Source organism: Notothenia rossii (genome assembly GCF_949606895.1).
Source record: "Notothenia rossii genome assembly, chromosome: 1".
In the NCBI taxonomy this organism is placed as follows: Eukaryota; Metazoa; Chordata; class Actinopteri; order Perciformes; family Nototheniidae; genus Notothenia; species Notothenia rossii.
Window position 1 is genome coordinate 2,020,466 of NC_136912.1, and position 23,499 is coordinate 2,043,964.

At 39.7% G+C, this 23,499-nt stretch overlaps 1 protein-coding gene and 1 long non-coding RNA gene across 2 annotated transcripts in view; both read right to left on the reverse strand.

The window, feature by feature from the left end:
- Positions 1 to 23,499, reverse strand: part of LOC307045178 (uncharacterized protein) — a 117,178-nt gene that overhangs the window by 13,140 nt on the left and 80,539 nt on the right. The gene's annotated exons all lie outside the window — the stretch shown is intronic.
- Positions 14,887 to 20,389, reverse strand: LOC307025027. The gene is made up of 4 exons (XR_013804041.1): positions 20,376 to 20,389; positions 20,114 to 20,201; positions 19,962 to 20,016; positions 14,887 to 15,967 (listed from the first exon to the last, which is right to left on the reverse strand). It is a non-coding gene; the product is annotated as an uncharacterized lncRNA (long non-coding RNA).

Genomic DNA, 23,499 nt, shown 5'->3' on the forward strand with positions numbered 1-23,499 from the left:
AAGTGGAAAGTACGTTATGCTGGCCCGGGGTGTCTAAATAGTGCTTCCGGGCCAGCGGGCCATTTATAATGTCGAGCCCTTTAAATGATTATAGATGAGGGAACCTGCTAAATATTAAAATATGTGTGTTTTTTATATACAGTACCAGTCATAGGTTTGGACACCTTCTCATTAAATGGTTTTTGTTTATTTTAATTTGTTTCTACTTTGTAGATTAATACTGAAGACATCAAAACTATGAAAGAACACATATGGAATTATCTAATTATGTTCCAAACTCACATTGGTTTCTCAAACAGCATCTCTGTATAGTATGTGTATTCACTCTCTGTCCTAGACGCCTTGTTGGAGCTCCTGCCCCCCCCTTCCTTTGAGCCCACTGTGCTCTGATTGGTCAGCTCGCCCACTCTGTTTTGATGAGTCCACCACCGTTACAGCTGAATATCAGTGTTTATGTTTTACAATGGCGTTTGTTAGCAACCAGAAAATGACACCAGTAAGGACAAACAGATGAGAATGCTGCGTGGGTTCTGGATGCCGTGTTGAGGGGACGTTGAGGGGCTCGCTGCTCCGCCCTTTGAGGCTCGAGGAGCAGACAGTGTGAGCTGGTGTCGTTCCCTGGTTGCTGCGTGGGGTCTGGGCCAAAAAAAATAGTGTCGGGAGGATAAAAAATTATTGGGGTCGAATTTGGGACGACAGTTAAAATAAAAATACCCTGTTAACTCTACTACAAAAGCAAAAGACGATGAAAATGAAACCGACTGCACGTTTTGTGGAGCACACAGTTATTAAACCTCCTTGTCAACATAAACGCACAAAACATTTATACACACACACACACACACACACACACACCACACACACACACACACCACACACACACACACACACAACACACACACACACACACACACACACACACACACACACACACACACACACACACACACAAACACACACACACACACACACACACACACACACACGTCTAGCTATGTACTGAGTGTGTGTATTTCGCAGGTTGAGTGATGTACAATGACAATGGCATCCCGTGGAGGAATTCTGAAATGTTTTACCGTTACATCACAAAAACGCACAGCAGAACCAGACTCTGGAGCGCCGACCTCTTTATTTACTTACTCCTCTTCATCCCCTATGGTAATAAGGCTGAGATGAGAACCCTCCATCGTATTTAGTCCTTAGCAATATGCTGCGCTCTCCCCATGTAGGGATGGGTACCGAGCCCCGGTATTAAGTAGACCCTCCAGAAAAACGCGATGCTGTGATCGCAGAATTTACCGCATAATCAGCAAAATGGCGCAGATTTTGAAAAGGCCGCATATTTATCAAAAGGCCGCATAATCCCCGCATTTTTCCACACAAAATTGAGAAAACATTTTTTTAACTCGTCTTGACGTCATCAGCTCACGCATCACAGAATGTAAACAACACTGTATAGAGTGAACGTGTGGAACTCACACGATAGAGAAAACACCAAGATGAACAAATCTAATCCATCTCATTTAGCAACGAACATTTCTACTAAAGACCGGGCAAAAAGTGGGGGGAAACTATTCTGCACCTCGTGCAAATGTGTGTTGGAGCATAAGAGAAAATCGACGGTGACGACCCACTTTGATTCATTCAAACATTCGAAAATGCTTTCTGCTGCTGCTGCGGACAAGAAAGCCAAACAACTCACGTTCACCGAGGCATCAACCTCCAAAACCCTTTCGAGGGCTACAAGAAACGAAGTGAGTAGCCTACAGATTGAAGCTGGTCAGATAACGAACGGGTAAATGAAAACAGAATGAGGCGGAGAAGTGTGTGTGTGTGGGGGGGGGGGGGGGGGGGGGGGGGGGGGGAGGGGGTGAGATTAAAATAGCCCAATTGCTTTTACAATAAATAAACATTGAATGTGTTTAATTGAATAGTAAAGGGGTTTAACGTTAGTGGCAGGTTGTGTGTGAGAGAGAATAAATAAGACAGCCCAATATTTAAAAAAATTGTTATTCTTTTTCCCCGCATATTTAGCATATTTCGCAACTTTCCGCATATTTCGCAACTTCCCGCAATTTTACCGCTAGAATCACATAAAAACCCTGCATGTTTAATCACATAATCAAGGAATTTAGCCCGCATTTTTCTGGAGGGTCTAATTAAGGCTCTCTGCACGGAGGAGCCGCGGAGGAGCTGAGGAGTCCGGGCGATGCTGCTCCTCCATGTTCATGTACATGTTCACTAAGCCAAACTATATCCGGTCACAGAGATCTGCTATTTTAAAGTAAAGTCAACACATATCGACTCTAAATATAGTCTATATTAAGAACGAGAAAAGTCTTAAGATATATATCGTTTTTTGTAAACGTATGACAAATGTGTGAGGGTGATGACGTCAGAGCATCATCCTATGTGCCAGGGCTTAGCCCGGACAGCCCAGCCCAATTTAACCCTGGGTATTTGTGAGGGAGCTCCTATATGGCATTACCCCGCTGAAGCTCACAAAGTTTAATATATTTCATAGTTCAAAGTTTTGTCAATTGCTTTGTTTATTGGTCAAATACTGGTTTCTAATGGTTTCTGAGGAGTTTTACTGGAATGAAAGAGCACAGAGTACAGAAGCAACAAAGCAGCATACTGCATTAAACCTGACCTTCACAGAGAGGTTGAAGTTCATGTGGAGAGGAGGCTTCAGTAGTCTGTCTGCACTCTGTTTAGTTGTGCTATCTTACAATCAATATAGTAAATGTGAGGTAAAGTGTGTAGCCAATGTAACCGGTTAGAACTCAAAGTTGCGATGAGGTCTTAACATGTATGGAAAGGGTCTTAAAAAAGGTCTTAAAAAGGTATTAAATTTGACCTCAGGATTCCTGCATATACCCTGGTCTATGATGTATTTTCGAGCTTTCTAATCCAGACGAGATCTCTTTCTCCCGTCTGTGTGCGAAGGGGCGGGGCAGTTTGTAAAGGTCTCCTGACTGTGTTACAGACTGTCATCCTGGTTAGTGGTTACTCTGGGTTCTGTCTTCAGGACAGAGTGTTGGATTTTTTTGTTAATTGGATGGGACTTGATTGGATTCAATATTAGAGTAATTTTCTCGTTTGTGTGTTTGTTTAAATATATTTGGCCTTTGTTTGTGTGATTGATTAGGTTGATGAAATATCTTCTAATGATTTGTATGTTTTATTTATGTTAAAGGTCACTTTGAATGATTCTAGCTAATGATAATGTAGAAAAACTTATTTAAATTTCGGGACGGTCCACATTAAGTGTGTGTGTGTGTGTGTGTTGTGTGTGTGTGTGTGTGTGTGTGTGTGTGTGTGTGTGTGTGTGTGTGTGTGTGTGTGTGTGTGTGTGTGTGGTGTGTGTGTGTGTGTGTGTGTGTGTGTGTGTGTGTGTGTGTGTGTGTGTGTGGTAGGGATGCCAGTGATTATTAGATTTTTCGAATATTCGTTACAGTCTCCATAATCGAAGATTATTATATTATTACGATTTCATTTATATATTTCTTTATTATTATTTATGTTTTCCTTTTTTTCCTGGCTTAGTTTCAACCAAAATATAGACTAATGCTAATAATAGTAATAATAATTGTAAATGGCCATTGGTCACACCCCCAGTTTGTTTTACTGTAAACTTGGAGGAAGCCTGCACTGCTACACACCGACCCGCCCCCCCTCTCCGTCACACGTGCGATTTATTTATTGCCGATATACAGAACAGTGAGAAAAACACAACTAAAGATGAACAAAGCGGTACGTTCAAAGAAGAGTACCTCGTGGAACTACTTCGAACTGACAAGTGCAAATGAAGTAAAATGCAAGTTTTTCTATTCTGCAACCCGTGCAACTGTGTGTTGGAGCATAAGTCTTCGAGAAAATCGACGGGACGACCCACTTTGATTGCAACATTCGAAATGCTTTCTGCTGCTGCGGACAAGAAAGCCAAACAACTCACGTTCACCGAGGCATCAACCTCCAAAACCCTTTCAAGGGCTTACAAAAAAAAGAAGTGAGTAGCCTACAAGATTGAAGCTGGTCAGATAACGAACGTGTGAATGAAAACAGAATGAGGCGGAGAAGTGTGTGGTGTGTGTGTGTGTGTGTGTGTGTGTGTGTGTGTGTGTGTGTGTGTGTGTGTGTGTGTGTGTGTGTGTGTGTGTGTGTGTGTGTGTGTGTGTGTGTGTGTGTGTGTGTGTGTGTGTGTGTGTGTGTGTGTGTGTGTGTACGAGAGTCTCTTTACTCTTATCAGAAACTGGACAAAAGTTAAACATGTACAAACCAAAGACTGTCATGGCGAATACAATCGCTGCTTTAATTCTGTCTTTAGGACGTTGTTGTGAGTGTGGACGGAGCAGCTACAGGTTAGTTTAGCCTGATTGATCCATTCAGAAAACACGCATTTTAAAAGGTTTTTCGCTTGCCGTCTTGTCTGCAGACTTGTCAAAGCATTAATTCATGTTTTTTACTAACTGGTATCAGTATGTAGTTACTTCAGCATCATTTGGAAACGTGTATTACAATTAAATCACTGTAAAATAGGTTAATTTTGTCGTAGTTGGTTTCCACCACAGTATTTACATGGAAATAAGCCCCGCCCCCTCTCCAGCGCCTCCTGTTTGAATGACAGGATTAAACACAGCTGACAGCCGCGGTGAAACTCAGCGGTTAGAGCAAGTTGAACGCAGCATAATGCAGTTCAGCACTGTTAAACACTGTTCTGTCACTTTTAAAGCAACTTCGAGATTTTAACAGTGTGAGGGGCTCAACAAATTAATTAATCATGATTAATCACCATTCGAACTATGTCCAAAATATGCCATTTCTTTATGAATATTGTTGTGGGAATGGAAAGATAAATGAAAGAAGGCGGATATTAGGGCTGTGCAATTAATCGTATTTTAATCGCGATTACGGCTTGCGACGATTATGAAAACAGCATAATTGACAAAATAGGATTATTTTGCTGGGTGTGCTTTCGCCCCTCCCTAAAAGCCCACTCGGCCACGTGGGAGTGACATGTGTTGTGAGTGTTTCAGCGCGAGCGAACATGTCAGAACAAGAGCAGCAACTCGTTAAAAAGAAGGGTCGCGGGGAGATTCCCAGTCGATCGCGAGATGTGTCTAAAAATAGAACAACAATATTCTGTGTTATCGTTAATGTCCTGTAACATAATCTTCCTGTGCCAGAATAATGCACTTGAGCGCATCAAAGCTTTGTGATTGGCCGGCGTGACCCCATGTGTCGGGGCGTGGCTAGTGGGCAGTGCTACTATTTCGCTGACGTTGTCCGTGTCAACAGGAGTGACAGTCCGCACACACACAAGACCGCAATAATGGCAGAAGCAAAAAAGCCCAAAATATATAATTTCCACTCCGAGTGGGAGGATGATTATTTTTGTATCTATTCCAATTCAAAGTCCATCTGTCTCATCTGCAATGCGAGCGTGGCTTTATCGAAGAAGGGTAATTTAGGAGCGGCATTTCAAAACAGTGCACAAACGCTACGAGACGGAATTCCCTCCTAATTCTGCCCTACGCTCCCAAAGGGGAGGGGCCCTGAAAGGACAGCTAAATGCACAGCAGTCCATTTTCACCAGGTCCAACAACAAGAGCAAGGCTGCTACCAGAGCATCTTATCGTGTCAGTGATGTTCTTGCCAAACACATGGGCCCTTTCTCATTTCATCAAATCCCCCTCCTCGACTCCTCGGTCCTCCGGTAGTGACCCGGAAATGAATTTCAGCGCGCCATGTTGAAGGACATCTCATTTCTCTAAATGCACTTCGAGGACCGAGGATCGAGCGTCCAGTCTCTGATAGTGTTACATTATTATGAGAGTGCTCTCGGACACACATATATATATATATATATATATATACTATATATATACACACTGTATGTGTATATATATATATATATATATATATATATATATATATATACTATATATATACACACTGTATGTGTATATATATATATATATATATATATATATATATATATATTATATATACGTATACGTATATATATATATATATGTATGTATATATATGTATATGTGTATATATATATTATATGTATATGTGTATATATATATATATATATATATATATATATATATATATATATATATATATATATATATACATATATATATATATATACATACATAATATATATATATATATATATACATACATATATATATATATATACGTATACGTATATATATATATATATATATATATATATATATATATATATACACATACAGTGTGTATATATATAGTATATATATATATATATATATATATATATATATATATATATATACACATACAGTGTGTATATATATAGTATATATATATATATATATATATATGTGTATGTGTGTGTGTCCTCATCTGTAGCCTGTTATTGTCTCATTATACCGCACTGTGAATGAATCAAAGTAAATATATAAGTGGTCATGAACACATCTGTCCATCAGACAGAGGGCTGCTGTGCCTCCTGTCATCATTAATGGACGTCTCTTTAAAATGACCGCTCAGAGGAGAGGAGTTCTCATTTCTCTAACCGCCTGCTGCTTCCCCTCCTCTCTCCTCGGCTCCCCTCCTCGGCTCGCATCTCCTGTGGGCGGGACTAAGTCTCGAGGATAGGAGTCAAGGAGGGGAGTTAGAGAAATGAGAAAGGGCCATGAAATCTTTCAAAGATGGCGAAGTTGTGAAAGCAGCATTCCTGGAGGCTGCAGACGCGCTTTTGGGGGACAGTAAAAATAACAGTAGCATTTCAACAGGTTTTTGATATAATAAATACTCAAGTTAGATACCGTTATTAATCAGCTGTAAGTTTTAGTTTTTTTGAACTTATTCATTATAATTATTGTACAAAATGGTATAAGAATGCAAACATTAAGATCTTTTCTGTTTAAATTGATTATACAGGGCTCGACATTAACGACTACCCGATGGCCCGGGGCATCTAGTATTTAGCGCGGGCAATGAAGCCTCACCTGCTGGTTGCCCGATTAAGCAATCATATACGAGAGGCCGTTCTTGAACGTCATTATTGGTACGACAGTACTGCGGCAGGACCGAGGCGCTTGCGCCGAGGTCCGTACGCCTGTACTGGATTCTATTACACAAACTATCATTGTAATCAACAATATCGTAAAATAATTTCATAATGTGGGCTAATTTGCTCCCAAACCTACGCTTTCTGCTCGAGTTAATCTCCGTCATAAAGTAGTTCCTAGAAAGTAGTTCCCATGGTAACGATAGCCGATCAAACACTCCTGCTACCCCGCTTACAGTTATTGATATAATTATAGTAAATAATATATTATTAACCAATTTATTGAAAACAATTTATTGAAAACAATTCTTGAATTAGGCTATTTAAATATCTGAGTAATCACTGTGTGGGATTAGCGGAACAAATCAAATCAGGCTGTCCATGGTGCTGAAACATTTTGGGTTCAGAATGAAGGTGGATGTTCATGCTGCCATTAAAAGTGCAATTCTTGAAACAGCTCTCCATGAACTCCATGCCAGACTTTTTTGCAGGTGGTGTTCACGGGTAGGACTACGTTATAGGAAGAGCTTTCCTCCAGTGGCCGTTTCATGGCATGTCCCGGACCAGCAAAAAGCGCGTTGCTCCACATCTTTCTGTTGTCTAGAGATGGAGCCCAGTAGCTGCGAAGTGATGACTCGTTTTTATGTCCACTAACGGACATGATTTCTCTGGCCTCCAACCCTGCCTCCACCAGCCGCTATATGCAGGTGCCTCTGACGCAATGGTTTGTGTAACACGTAGCAGTGCCAGACTCTTCACTAAACAAATCAAAATTAACTTTAAAATGTGACATTTTGTAGCTACCGATTTCCAACGAGAGACAATGTACAACAGTGTAACGGCTGTGTGTCGCTAAACGTCGCTATGGAAACCACACGATGTAGGCTCATGGAAGTAGTTTCGGTAGGCTAGGGGCGTGTGTAGGCCACTGGATACTTTGTGATTAGGCACGTTCTATTTGATCGTGGAATCAAACACGCCTATTGACCAATCAGAGAGCTTGCTCAAACCTATGTGTTATAGAATCTATTATGCCAGTATCATGCAGCTCACGGACCCAGTAATGAGTGATCCGACAGTAAAACTAAACATATCTATAACTAGTTTAGGTAGTTTGAGAGGTAATTAAAATAGCTACGTGTGATATTCTAACCTGAAGTGTGTGTTTGTCCGCTCACCGCTGCATGTGATTATGCAGAGCTGCGTGTCGACTTGTCAGCAGCAGCTGATCTCTCTCTCCCGTCAGATTAGACTCGCGTTTATGTCCATATCGATCAGATCCAGCTAGTTCTAGCTAATGATAGGACTACCTGCTTATTAAAAGACACCTAAACAATAAGTGTCGCTATGCAACCGGGTGAAGCCGCAAAGTATAGCGCAGCATTATGCATTTGTTTACATGCCCACCGGAACCCAGAGGCATTACCAACAGATCAACGCACAATCAACCCATACAGCACATCTCTTTCTCCACATTAAGTGTTAGACATTAGAGTTGACTATTCTTGTCTGTCACATACTCTTTTGTCTGTCACATAAGTGGCGCAACTGAAGCAGTATTGCGCTAAAGGGAAATTATTTTGACCGAACATTTTGACCAAAGGGATTTAGATTTGCCGGCTAACGGGAACTCTGACGTCACCATTTTGTTTGCTTCGCGGATGCGATCGGCTCCTCTCGACTGCTGCTCGGGTCTGCTCGGTCAGCTTCCGGATGAGGAGGCATTCGTTCCAGCAACTTACAGCAGATAACATTACAAACATTTTTAACAGGGACCATAATAGTGTATATAATGTTTGTTTTGGCAGTTACAACTGAATGTAATGTTTTCTACTTTTTTACATCTGGGAAGGCATTTGCCTTCATCAGATGGAAAGTGTCTTGACCAACAACTTAAGTATTTCTTATAGCTATGCAGGGCATGCAAGAGAGCAAACAAGAGCAAACAAACAAGTGAAATGAAGAATAAAATTGAACAATAATATTGTGGTGGTTCATCTTATAATTCAGTCTAGAGAATGCACTAGACAGCATCTAAGACCTGAAAACATCTAAATGTTCTAGGGGGAGGCCCCCCAAACCCTTTGTGCCATTTCATCCGCGCACATTTTTCAGGGCAATCTCTATTGGGCTCAGGGCCATCTGTAAATTAGCTTAGATGGCCCACAGGGCCACTCTCAAAATCCTTAATGTCATGCACTGTTATAGTCTATCATCAATTCAGGTTAAGAAACTAGTGTTGCTTGCATCTTATTTTAAAGGCATTTCTTTTTATACTCTAATAAAATGCAACAAAAAAAGGGTTTGATTCTATTAATTTTGTCTTTTTTATTGCACTTTGGCAGCAGATTCCTGTGTAGCTTCAGATCTGAGTTGTCTTATTAGTAAGCCTAATTTATACTTTTGTAGCAAAACTATTTTTATATAATGGCAAAGAAAGGGTTCAGAGTCTTTTCTTTTTTTCCTGTGTCATATGTGGCAGCACTGCCACAAGCTCCTCTTCAGAGAGGGTCTTCAGTACAGGTGGCAATATTGTCACCTGCCTGCGCTCCTCTCTGAAACCAGACCATGTAAACAGGCTGGTGTTTCTTGCAAAAATCTATAAGAGATGAAATGAGCAGCCCTACCAGCATTTGCCATGGTGGACAAAACCTTTTTATTTGTCTTAAATTGTAGTTCAACATTTATTTCCTCTTACTTCTGGACCACGACGGTGGGCCAGCCTTTAATGTTTAACTGAGTGAATATGTTGAATATGTTTTACCAAAATGTTGGCTATGTTAAGGAGTTTTCAGTAGGTTGTGACGGTGCACTGCAACATATTTGATTTATCATATTAATATATGTTTAGTATGGTTTTGGAAGTGCGCTCCAACATATTTGTTGATCTTGTTTATTGGTAAAAACATTATTTTTTAAAAGTTCAATAAATGGTCAATGAATAATCGTCAAAATAATCGTGATTTTATTATTATATTCTTATAATTATTGACCAAATAATCGTGATTATGATTTTTGCCATAATCGCACAGCCCTAGCGGATATATCCATTTAACATACAGTATGTATGTATGTATGTTTATTATAACATTGTTCTGTGTGTCAAAATCAAAGACAGCCCACACACCTATCAATCATCAAACCGTGGGGTCTTATTTCATCACGTAATGTTGTATCGATGTATATAGAGATGTACTACAGCAAAAGTATTCTCCGTCAGGACTTCCTGAAACAACACCACGCCGTTATCTTGATTCTGATTGGACGGAAGACATTATCAAAGATGTTCTATTGAGACGACGATTACTACGTGACAAAAGTTTTCAAAAGCAAAAGCGTTAGTCTTCGGTATTTCCAGACAAGTGGCTACTGAAATCAATCTTACTAACTGCTGCAATTTACTCGGCGCGAGTTGGCGGACTTCATTTTGCTTACTTTAACATCATTTTTCATGGTGAGGCTAAGGTGGGGCTAAGCCATTTCTTGGTATGGCTGTAGCCTACCCCAGCGCTGCCACTGGTCGGATGTATGGGGCGGGCCATTCTGCACATGCGTTAAACGCGTTAAATATTTTAACGCAATTCATTCAAAAAATTCATTACCGCCGTTAACGCGATAATTTTGACAGCATTAATATATATATATATATATATATATATATATATATATATATATATATATTATAAATACATGTTGGCAATAATTGATTGATGAGATTTTACATTCATTTATATTAACGTTTTAATTACTTCATGACCTTTGTACTAGTTCCCCTATTCTTTATCAAGTAACATTTTAGATGTGTTTAATTTATTATTGAACATATTTATTGATTGATTTCTTTATTAATTATTCTCGTGCCATTTCAATTAATCCAAAGTATTTGTTTTTATTTGCTTTTACACATTTAAAAAGAAAAAGTGAATAAAGAAGCACATTAAAACTAAAGTATCAATGTATGTCATATTTAACCAACTAGTGCCTACATGTATGGGTAATATTTAAATCAGTACATTAAATGGCATATTATTCAATCCATGTATTTTTATAAATATATTTATTTTGGTAGGTTTGCTCTTCCGTAATACATTTTAATTATTATAATAAAGTACATGTGTCTAATAATACTTACATACTTTTACTTAAATAAGATAAACTTAAAGATATGAAATGCTTTAACTTGTAACGGAGGATTTTCACAGTGTGGTGTTTGTACTTTTACTTACCTGTAGCAAGTGCTGCTAAAGGGTCTAAAGTGTTATTAATGTGATAATAAAGTGCTACTGAAGAGTGTAAAGTGTTAATTAAGGGTAAAGGGAACAGACCTGCTCTGTGTATCCGAAGCTGAGGCTGTAAAACAGCGTCCAGTAGTTTCTGGAGTCTCTTGTTCTCCTTTTTGGAAAGAGACAGCTCCTCCTCGAGCTCTGCTATTGTTTGTTCAAACAGAGCAAATATCTCTTCAGCAGTGAGTTGCTGCTTCTTCAACGACAGCAGCATTTGGACTTTACTCATGTTTCCTAGATTACCTTTTCCTGAAGACTCCGTTAAACACACCGTTTCTCTCTCCGTCAAACTCTCAATCTGACTAGCTTTGCTAACGTGTTTCCAGCTAGCATGCTAAGCTAGCTCCTATAGTCCGAGGTAAACGCTCCAGAAAAAAAGAGCTCAAAGTCCATTCAGAGGTTTATCCAAACACAGAGATGGTGGATCAGTAGTGCTGGAGCTCACACACACTTTCTCAGGAACACACAGAGAGAGAGAACCGTAGCAACGAGACCCCACCTCGATCCAGGTACGTTAGAAAGAGCTGGGAACATTCACTTCCGGTGCGGTTTGAGGACGTCAAAATAAAAGCGGGAAGGATTTCTTCTTTTTGGTTTTAAGAACGATTGGCATCCAGGCGTTGCCTTAACACCTACTACTGGATCAATAATAAAACTACTCTTTCAAAACAAAACTATTATAACTAACAGAAAATACTCATAAAGGAAAAAGGGAAAATAAATAAACATCAAAAGCTAAACAGGTCGCAGTGCACAAATCTAATATCTGTATAGTGTTAGAAATTAAAATCAATGTGGATATGGCGTAATTTGAATTAAATACACTATTTAATTTAAATCAGTTTTATTCGGAAAAAATCGGAAGTTCACACTAACTATTAACTAATAAAACTTTTATTCTGAAAATTCTTCATTTCCGGTTAGCATTAGCATGTGGCGAAATGCTACGTTTTCAAACCGTGAATTGAAGGTGAAATGACATGTGATGTTGTACACTAAACACACTGGGATTAGCACTCATTTATTGACGCTGAATAACGTTTATCAGGGAATGTTTCAATAACCACATACACCAGAATGATGTAATTTAGCAACAGTAAAAGGAAGGAATTGCATTGGACCCGCCCCCCACCACGCCGGCCAATAGGAGAAGACCTCAGATAACAACAGGAAGGGCAAGCCAGAGCCCTAGAGAGAAAGAGTTACGACACTCTTTGATGTCGCCGCCAGCCGGTCACGTGGTTTATGTATGCAGGGATAGTTCAAAACGCACTTCCGGGGCAATGCTTCTCTATGGCAAAAACAGTACGAACATGGTCAAAATAGTCAGATTAAACCAACGCTGTTATTTTTTAAAGATTGCTTTCATATGTACATGATGTGGTTACACTTTGTATGGATTGGCACTATTTCAAAGTTTCGTTATTTAACAATATTTTGAGGGGAAAGTGTGGTAGCACAAGCAGGCTATGTTGATGTCACTGCCAGGGCAGTCACGTCTGTAGTATAGTTGCGCTGTCATGTTCTTCTATGGGACAGACATGTAACGATCAACTATCTAAAAATAGTTGTGTTAATTAAACGCACAAGGGGTTCTTGAAGGAAATATTATAAAAGGTAAACAGAAATAATAAACGGATAATCTGCTCTTCCCACAAAATAGTCCCCACGGAAATGTATTAACTAAAGTCTATATGCACACATTAACAAAATAAACAAAGAAAGGTTTTCTGCGTTATTCAAATGTATTCACAGTTTTTCGAGCCAAACAAAACAAATAAAACCCAACAAAATTCCACTCGCGATACATTGAAATTGTCTTTACTGCCTAATCCAGGCATGGGCGCGGAAGGGGGGTGCTGAGGGCGCTGCAGCACCCCTAGCGGCAGACAGGGGGTGCGGAGCTCCCCTGTCTGAATTATTATTTGACGGTTATTGCTGCTCCTGCTGTGCATAATATGTGTAATATGGAGCCAATAAATTCCACATTGTTGGTAAAATAATATTTTGGCCTGCCCCGAAGGTTTTTTCTGTAGCCCCGGACAATTCTACCTCAATAATATAATACATAACTGTGCTTTACGTGAACCTCATCATGACACTAGAGAGGACGACAGCACTGTAATTTCCCGTGTTCAGTGAATGCAACAGAGGCAAGACACCAGACCAATCAGAGAGTTGCATGGAAATAAAAGTGTGCTTGTGTCATTCAAGCTCGGCTCTGTGTGTGTGTGCGGAAATAGCACATAAGTGTGAGAGAGAGAGAGAGAGAGAGAGAGAGAGAGAGAGAGAGAGAGAGAGAGAGAGAGAGAGAGAGAGAGAGAGAGAGAGAGAGAGAGAGAGAGAGAGGAGAGAGAGAGAGAGAGAGAGAGAGAGAGAGAGAGAGAGAGAGAGAGAGAGAGAGAGAGAGAGAGAGAGAGAGAGAGAGAGAGAGAGACAGAGAGAGAGAGAGCAGAGAGAGACAGAGAGACAGAGAGACAGAGAGAGACAGAGAGAGACAGACCGGTGCCAGCAGCAGGGACCGTGTTGTTAGCATCTGGTTAGCTAGCTGCACTAACGGACATACGGAGCTGTTTGTTCCACAACAAGCTGGAGGAGAGCTCTCCTCTCAGACTGAGAGGCTCAGGTGAGCTAAAGGACTCTGAGTGTTTAGATAGTTAACTTAGTTTAAGTTATCTCACTGGGTCTCAAACGGTTTGGTCACAAATTATTCAAAAGATTATTTCCGCGGCACACGGCATATGATCATTATAGTTATTAAAAAAATAACAGAATAAAGGAAAAACAGTTATGAAATACTATATGGTAGTAAAACAAGAATACAGTTTGAAAGGAGTGATTTGAAAAATATCCATAAAGAAAAAGAACATCTGCTTACAGTTCTGTTTCATATGGATGTTGAGAGATGTATCCATAGATCTCTTAATGTTGCTCTCAAAGTGCACCAGATTGATGCTTTTAACTTCAACATTTAAAAAAAAACTTCCCGGGGGAGCATCCCCCCAGACCCCCATAGGTGAGGTGAGGTCCGCTCCCCACTCGTAAAAAATAGCACTTTACCCCTGCCTATATGCCGTGAGCTGATTATCGAGCCTTCATTGTAACAGTCGCGGGTGTACTGTGTGTTTTCGTGTGGGGAGTGCTTTTGTGCGTGTTCTATAGTGCCCGTAATAGTGTTCACTGGAGTCCAGCACCTCAGCACCCCCAACCAAAATACCTTCCCGCGCCTCTGAATCCAGGCCAGTGTAGTTCATTGATACAAAAAAAAAAGGCTGTTGCTCCTGCGCCCGTCGGCGGCAAAAACAGAAATGTTTGTAGGCCTTTTCAGGCTATAATCCACAAAAAAGGAAAACACGATGATTGGCGTGGCACAAAGGAGTGATCTCACCCTGTGTTGGAGAGAATCTCTCTCACTGTGCGCGTCGTCTCCAAGGAGACGTGCTCAGAGGTTGGTCGATGCAATATCCACATACGGTTACTTTCAGTTACTTCCCCCGTTGCATTACATTTTTGTATCATACTAACAACATTCTCGAGGAAAAAATACTCAGAACTCTTTATAACAGTCTATTTCTCCCTTACCTTTATTACTGCTCCGAAATATGGGGAAACACGTATTCAACAAATCTACAAAAAATAATAAAATCTCAAAAAAAAGTATTATGAATAGTCTGTGGTGTTGGCAAATATCAACACACAACTCCCATATTTAAAAAAAACTCAATCTATTCAAATGTGTTGATATAGTTAAGCTTAAAACAGTACTGATTACGCACAACATTTTTCCATAACAAAATGCCTACTAACATTCAAAGCAGTTCCAAACCACAGTCAGGAAATACCCAACCAGGCATCCTAACTGGTTGTGTAGCAAGCCCTGTAGAACAACCATCAAATCACAAAGCTTATCCATAATCGGAGTTAGAGCGGGGAATGGACTTCACCCAGACCTTTCAAGTATCAATAGTCATCAACAATGCAAAACTAAAGTAAAAACAATTATATTTGCAGATTACTCCAGCTAACAAGTATTGGATATTCCCAGTATTACTTATATATGCATTTACTTTTTTTCTTGCTCTAACTTTTATTTTTATTTATTTTTTCAGTTTTCATTAGTTTTCTTTATTTCTTTGTACTCCTTCATTTCTATATGTTTTTGACGAAATAAATGCCATTGCTAATGATGATGCACAAGAGGGCTACTCCCCATAAGCTATGCTTCAGCCCTCCTGCTTCTACTAATTTTGTTCATTTGTGTGTATGAATTATATGTTTTTGTATGATTTTAGTAGAATAAAAAAAAGTTTTTAAATTAAAAAACGTGAATATATCCACTTCGCACACATCCTGCACAGCCTCGCTCTCCTCAGGGACATTTCAACATCCTTCTTCTTTGTTTCCATCAGGTGAGCGTCTGAAGAGAATCAGAGAGACTTTGAGTAGAGTTACAGCTGGAACTGTGACTCTAAATGTGGAGTGGGCCTGTTTGATCTGATGCAGGAGGCTCTAACCTGACTGGACTTCACACCATGTCTCCCTGCTCCTCTGTGTCTTCTGTCTGTGCTGCAGTGTGTGAGTCGTTCTCATACTCAGGATCAGAGTCCAACTGATGAAGAGAGAGAAGACAACGTCGGACCCTCGTTCATGAAACCCGCAAATACTTTAAGATTTTATAAAAGATTTTTCATATTTTAAAGTTGACCCCAATTATTTATTGGCTAAATTCATTACTGGTTTCAACTCAGGAAGTTGTCTTTAATCACAAGTTCTCTTCACATTGCATTTATGAGCCACAGTATAGCTTTGACGAAGGGGAAATGTTGTCAATAGGTCCGCTCTCTCTCACCTCTCAACCCACTCTCACGGCATTTGGTGTTATAGTCACAACATTTAATCTATTGATTCGTGTTCACCAACACGATTTCCCCCTTTTTTTCGTGTCATACAGAACGATTTTAAAAGCAATTTATTTCTATTGGTAGTACGTTTCGTGCCTGCAACACGTCTTTTTGTCCGGTCGGGTCTTGGAAGACCGGAAGCTGTGGGGTTCATAAAAACATCTTCTTACTCAATATCAAGCCACGAATATTGTTTTTATTTTAAATCGTATAATGTCTGACTTTTTTTGCCGTCTGTGAGGAAAATAAATTGGGCTCAGAGCCTCAGAATACTGAAATTCGTATTTTTGAAATCTTTTTTTCCTTCTAATTTGTTATTCTTTTCTAAATAACACACTGTTATTTAGTCAACAATAACACACAATTATCCTTGTTTTTATTTAGTTGTTTAATTCTATCATCTCTGGCTTTTCAGCCGTTCCTCAGGAACTGAATTTCAAAATAAAGTCACCGGAAACAGACGTAGGCCTATAAGGGACATTTTGAGCATCATTTTGATACACACCCACTGAACTGATTACCCAAGATCCTCAGCTAAAAGCTCGGTGATTGGATTGTTTAGCCGCAATGCGCGTTGGGATATGGTGTTTATATGATATGAAATCCGAAAAACATTTAAAAAAAAAAGAAAATAATACTTTATTCCGAGTGTGCTTGCTTTGCTGTTTGAAAGTCATCCCATAACGGCATTGTAATACACGGTTCGGCTGCATTACATATTACAGATCTGCCGTAGTTCTTTATTTATAGAGCCCTGATTAGAAGACTTCTAGACAAACTGGAAGAACTGCCACGGAAACTGAATACGTGACGTGGATCACAAATATATCAACAATTAAACAACATCTTGAATTTATTTTCACACATTACGTCTCTTCGCAGTATCAATAGTAATTCAGCTGACTTTCATATTTGATCCAAACGGTAGATAGGTTATATTTACACCATAAAAGTGCACAGCTGATAGAAAAGGACTTTTTTTTTTTTAAGATATTACTGATTTTCTTTGAATATAAGAATGTAAATACTGAGTTGAGAGAATAGTCAGGGGATAGCTTACCATTAAATGACGGATATACCTTTCTGTCTTTGATTTTTTACAAATCAGATATTAGAAGTAAAACATGTGAAATAGTATAGCAATATCCTGTTAAAATATGCGAAAACATGAATGAATAAGTGTCCTAGACTAATAATACAAAGTTATTATGGTTGTGTGTACCTTGTGTGCACTGCCTAGTGGTTAAAGCACGTTATTGGATTAGTTGTGTATATGATATGTCAATAAACCTTAGAGAATCTTGAAATCTTGAAAGGGATGCAAAATATCAATTATATACAGTCTTTAATTAACTATAACTAGAGAATAACGAGTAATGAATATACTTTATAGGGATCTGCAGACAAATGTTTAGTCTTCTCAAGCACCAACAATCAAATCTCTCCTGATTGTTGGCATTTGACAATCACCTTTCCCTGCATTTTACTCAGGTGTAACTAAAGTCTGCTTTAAGGGTTGTTTATGTTTCACATCATTAATCAGAATCTGCAAAGTAACAAAAATAAATGTAGTGAAGTAGAAATACCAGGTTAACCCCTGAATTGTAGTGGAGTAGAATTACAAAGTAACAATGAGCTGTCATGTGGGTATATATTAATGCTGCGCATTATGGACACCCATGTATTAATTATATGTTTTAAATTTGTACACACCCATTTGTTTCTTCTCGCCTAAACCTCCAGGGCTGTACACAGTTTAATACTGTCAACTTCTAATTTTGGGAAAAACGAAAATGTCTTTTAAAACTACAATTCCCAGTAGAGACGTGCAATAGAACCTGCTGCAAAACACAATATCCAGCATGTCTAGTTCTTGGGGGGGGGGGGGGGCGTTCGAGTCCAGTTTTGGATAGTCTGCCGTGGTTTCGTTCCATTTCAAATAGCTGTTTGACGCTCGGCGTAACCTTGGCGCACTGCCACTCCAACATCCAATCCCAGAGCTTGAAGATTAATCACGGGGACAGTAGTCCTAAACGATAGCTGGGGACAGGGCCGGCCCTGACCAATTTGCTGCCCTAGGCAAGATTTTAGCTGGCGCCCCCCCCCCCCCCCCACCAAATGCAGACACTCACTATGACTCGCACATGCACGGTTGTGGCATGAGAAAACAGAAAGATATGGACACAAGATGTGTGCAACTCTATTTAGTATCCTATCCATTTGAACATTATTTAAGTGAGGGGGGACCTCACCTCCTCTCGGGGGGTCCGGGGGCATGCACCCCCGGGAAGACTTTTTTTTTTATATTGAAGTTAAAAGCATCAATCTGGTGCACTTAGGAGATCTATGGATACATCTCTCAACACCCATATGAAACAGAACTGTAAGCAGATTTTCTTTGTCTTTATGGATATTTTACAAATCACTCCCCTTTCAAACTGTATTCTTGTTTATTAATAACAACTTTTTTTAAGGTCATATAGTATTTTATACCTGTTTTTCATCTCTTCTCTTATTTTTTATAGCTATAATGATCATATAAAGGTGTTCCTTTGCCTCACTGAGCTGAGGTTATCAGAGCTGCTCAGTCTTTCAGGAGAGAGCTCTCTAAAGCTCTCCCCCCCGCGGACAGTAAATTCCAATGTTAATAAAAGCACACAGAAGCTGTATATTTTTTTTGGTAGTTTGATTTATTTTAAATTAAGACAAATACAAAATCAAAACCTATAATTGCACACTAAAACCATTATTTCAAAAAAAGAACAATTTCACATAAACCTCTGGTTTTTACTGGGGCTGGGGCAGTTCAATTAGATTTTTTTGGGGGGTTGGGTGTGCTATAGTTTATGGGCGCTGTATGCAATATATGCGTAGTTCTGTTAGTATAAGATAAGATGTACTTTGTTGATCCAAAATTGGAAAATTGTGTTTTAAAAATGTAAATAAAAAAAATAAAAAAATCGAAAAATCTAACTTTTTTTTTGTTCTCCCCAATTTTCGGCGCCCCCTATAGGTTAATGCGGCCTTAGCCTTCGCCTATACTGCCTATGCCGAGGGCCGGCCCTGGCTGGGGATTATGGGTAGTGTAGTGTCTTCGGCCATCCTAAACTCCGAAATGTTTGTCGGATTTCATATCACATTAACACCATATCCTAACGTGCATTGCGGCTAAAACATCCAATCACCGAGCTTAAACCATAGCTGAGGATCTTGGGTAACGTCTGTTTCCAGTTATTTTTATTTTGAAATTCAGTTCCTGACGGACGCCAAAAAAGCCAGAGATGATAGAATTAAACAAATAAATAAAAACAAGGATAATTGTGTGTTATTGGTTGGTAAATAACAGTGTGTTATTTAGAAAAGAATAACAAATTAGAAGGAAAAAAAATACAGATTTCAGTATTCTGAGGCTCTGGGCCCCATTTGTTTTCCTCACAGACGGCAAAAAAAGTCCAACATTATACGATTTAAAATAAAAACAATAATCGTGGCTTGATATTGAGTAAGAACACGTTTTTATGAACCCCACAGCTTCGACAAAAATACGTGTTGCAGGCACGAAACATACTACCAATAGAAATACATTGCTTTTAAAATCGTTCTGTGTGACACGAAACAAAGGGGAAAATCGTGTTGGTGAACACGAATCAATAGATTAAATGTTGTGACTATAACATAAAATGCCGTGAGACTGGGTTGCACCTCTATCTCTTCAGGTTCAGGTGCTTCAGTGGTGGAGCGCTGAGCTTTCTTGTTCCTGGATCAAGGCAACAACAAATACAGATTTTATTTCCTAACAGTAAAATAAAAGATGTTAGAAGGATGTGTGAAGTGATGCATTTATATGGTTGTACCTCGTCCACAGACTCAGGAGAAACACAGGAATCAGCATCAAGACCCCCAGAGTCGTCCTGATGATATTCACTATAATTGTTGAACTCCCTAGAAACATGAACACATATGTGATACTTCTAACTATAGATTGATGAATCACATAGTCAGTGTGATCCACCTCTGACACCATGGAGGTTCCTCCCTGAACACTGACATGTTGAATATTCTTGGGTTGCTTCAGATTACAAAGTGAATCAGGTCTGGTGAATGTAGAGAACTTACCTGTCACAAAATCTGATGAAAGGTGGAGTTACTACGTCCTAACTTGTTCTGGGCTCCACAGGAATAATTCCCACTGCGTTCAGCTCTGAAGTCAGAGATGGTGAAGATCTGTCCTGAAGCTTTTGGAGAGTCTTCATCCTCCTTGTACCAGGTGTAGTTAGCTGCTGGGTTAGCATCACTGCTACAGGTCAGAGTCACTGAACTGCCCTCCTCTATCTCAGCAGAGGGACTCACTGACACAGAGGGAGGCTTTGGAGAGTCTGGAGGAGAAGTGTTTAAAGTTATTAACATGGAAGGGTAGATATAACGGCAACTTGCAAATGTCCAGAGGCACAAAGCAGGAAACGTTTTTCACAAACACAATGCAACACATTTTAAAGCTTGGAGCATCTGGAGGAGATAACATGAACACATTTCACATTTAATTCCACGGTGGAAGATGTTTTAATGAACAATAGTTTAATAAAACACAGAGTGGGTGGTTCACTTGATTCCATCCTTTATCAGAAATCTAAACACTTTGAGGGAACGTGTTAATCTTTATGTGATGGAAGAAGTCTCCTTCATAACTCTCCTTTATTCTTCTTTCTAGTAGCATCCCTCGTGGCTAGATTATATTTGACCTATTTTAAAATCAGACAGAAAACCTGGAGCCCTGGTTCAGTGTCTTTGGACACTGCCATGTCTGCTGGCGACCTCTGGTGGGTAAATAGATAAATGAGTGCAATGATGATATATGTTATACTGCATGTTAATGTTATTATGTCAGTGGAAGACTTTGAGTAAACTCACACACTGAAGGAGAGGGGAAGTCCTCATATCTTGAGTCAGTTTGACTCAAGATTGGAAAATGCCTTCATATAAATGAACAGTGAAGGATTAGCGACCACATTAATTAGAACAGTGTGTGGTTCTCGTTCCAGTTCCCTCTCTGTCCGCTCTGTGGGCAGGTTGCTGCTGAGGGAAGTCTGAACTATGAAAGCAGAACACTCAGGTCTGAGCAGCTTCTGTCTGATGCAGATAAGAAAAAGAAGAAGACTGCTTTTAACTCAGAGCGTGGGAATATAACACTGAGGTCAGAGAGGAGAGAAGGAACTAGAAGGGTTTGGTGCAGATGTATGATCCATAAGAGTTCAGTCAATATGTTAAGACTTAGAATAAGAATATCTCTCTAAATCACTTCAACTTAATAAAGACGGAGCTGGAGATTCTTTAAAAAAACAAAGCAAAGTGTTTTCACAGAGAGAGAGGATGGAACAGTTATGCAGACACTATATTCTCAAAGCTTGTACAGGTGATAAGCAAACTGATATTCTATGCAGATGACTCGAGCAAAGGACAGCGGCAACGCACGACAAGGTCTTCAGAAAATCCATCAAACAAACTAGTAACGTCTTTGAGTTTCTACAATTCTACACAAATACATTTAAAATGTTTCTGCTAGGTTTGCCTTTTACACAAATCCATCCCACGTATTCTCACATGAGACCTGGTTTTACAAGTCCCACATTTCCCAGAATCCCCTCTGTTCATGTGATGAATGTAAGTGTAGATGTACAGTCTGACCCAGAGAGCAGGAAGACGACTAATCCACTCGCTGCTGCAGTTAGACTCATAGCTGCTCCTCCTCTCATCTCTGTGAGACTATAACACATGTCAGATTAAATAATGTTCACAGGAGGTACACAGAATCAATACATCAATAAACTGTTTCTACTCACAGTGAAGGAGGAACGATGTGTTCAAAGATGCCGTCTGTCATCAATGAGCAGCAGACGGTTATCAGGCGGTTAAGAGCTTTCCTTCCTCTTTAGATTATTAGTATGCATGATGAGCCAAACGCCAGTTAACACCCATCACACAATAAAGTCATGTTTTTTAACAAAATATCAACTTTTCTTTAAAAAAAAAACTATGGTTAAAGACCTGTTTTGCTGCTTATATACTACTGACTGCTGCTAATATACTACTGACTGCTGCTTATATTCTACTGACCGCTTATGTTACATTCATCCCAGTATCACGGCAAGACGTGAACATGTGACGATTTACCATGCTGGGAGACGTGAAGATGTCACGATTTCGTCCCTTCAAACGTGACAGTTACACGGTATTGTTAACCCATGTTAACCAGTGGAGAAATAACCGGAAATGCCAAGCAAATGCTACCCCGACGTAATGATTTATTTTTTAATAGTCACACTCGATTACGCCGATTTTCTTGTTTCCCCAGCTGGTCGACACCTGTTTTAGCAGAAACAAAGGCTACACTAATGTATTAAATCGATGTTAATCCATGCGTGTGGATCATAGGTGTGGATGTGGATTTAACGGACGTGACGTTGTGAGATTGAGTTGCCAGGCAACAGCTTCGGTTCATGTTAATTGACCAACTCTTCAACTACAACCATAGTTATATTTAAAAACATGTTAGAAGGCCTCACGAAATACTTTAATGCACATTAAAATGTAAATGTGAAGGAATGTGTGTATAAAAAAATACATCGGTGATAAACGAAGCCGGAAACAGACGTAGGCAAGATCCTCAGCTCGATGATTGGATGGTTTAGCCGCAATGCATGCTGGGATTTGGTGTTTATGTGATGTGAAATCTGAAAACGTTTTTTAAAAATAAAATAATATTTTATTCCGAGTCTGCTTGCTTTTCTCTTTGAAAGTCATCACATAACGGCAGGAGCGACAGGAGCTGCCTGGACGCTGCAATCATGTTGCACTATCCGTGCTGAGTGTGCTGACTTTTCGTACAATTTCCCGCTGTCTGGCTACCTGCATAAAGTCAAGTGCTCGGCGCAGTTGTCGAAATGTCGCTCCTCTGTTTTCACAGCTCCTTATATCCGTTAGCGCAGCTAGCTAGCACCAAATGCTAACAACAACAATACACTTAAGGTCTCTCTCTCGCGCCACACATACACACACCCTCCCGGTCCTCCCGATGGCCAGTCGGTGCCTGCCAGTGAGCGTGGAAGTGTGGTCTGCCGCAAGCGGACGGCAGGAGTGGGGCTGTCAGCATCAGCTTGTAGATGGTATTTTAAACTCGATGCGCTCTGAAACGGGGCGGCCGAGGACAAAAAATACACATGCGTTAATCGCGTTAAAATAATTA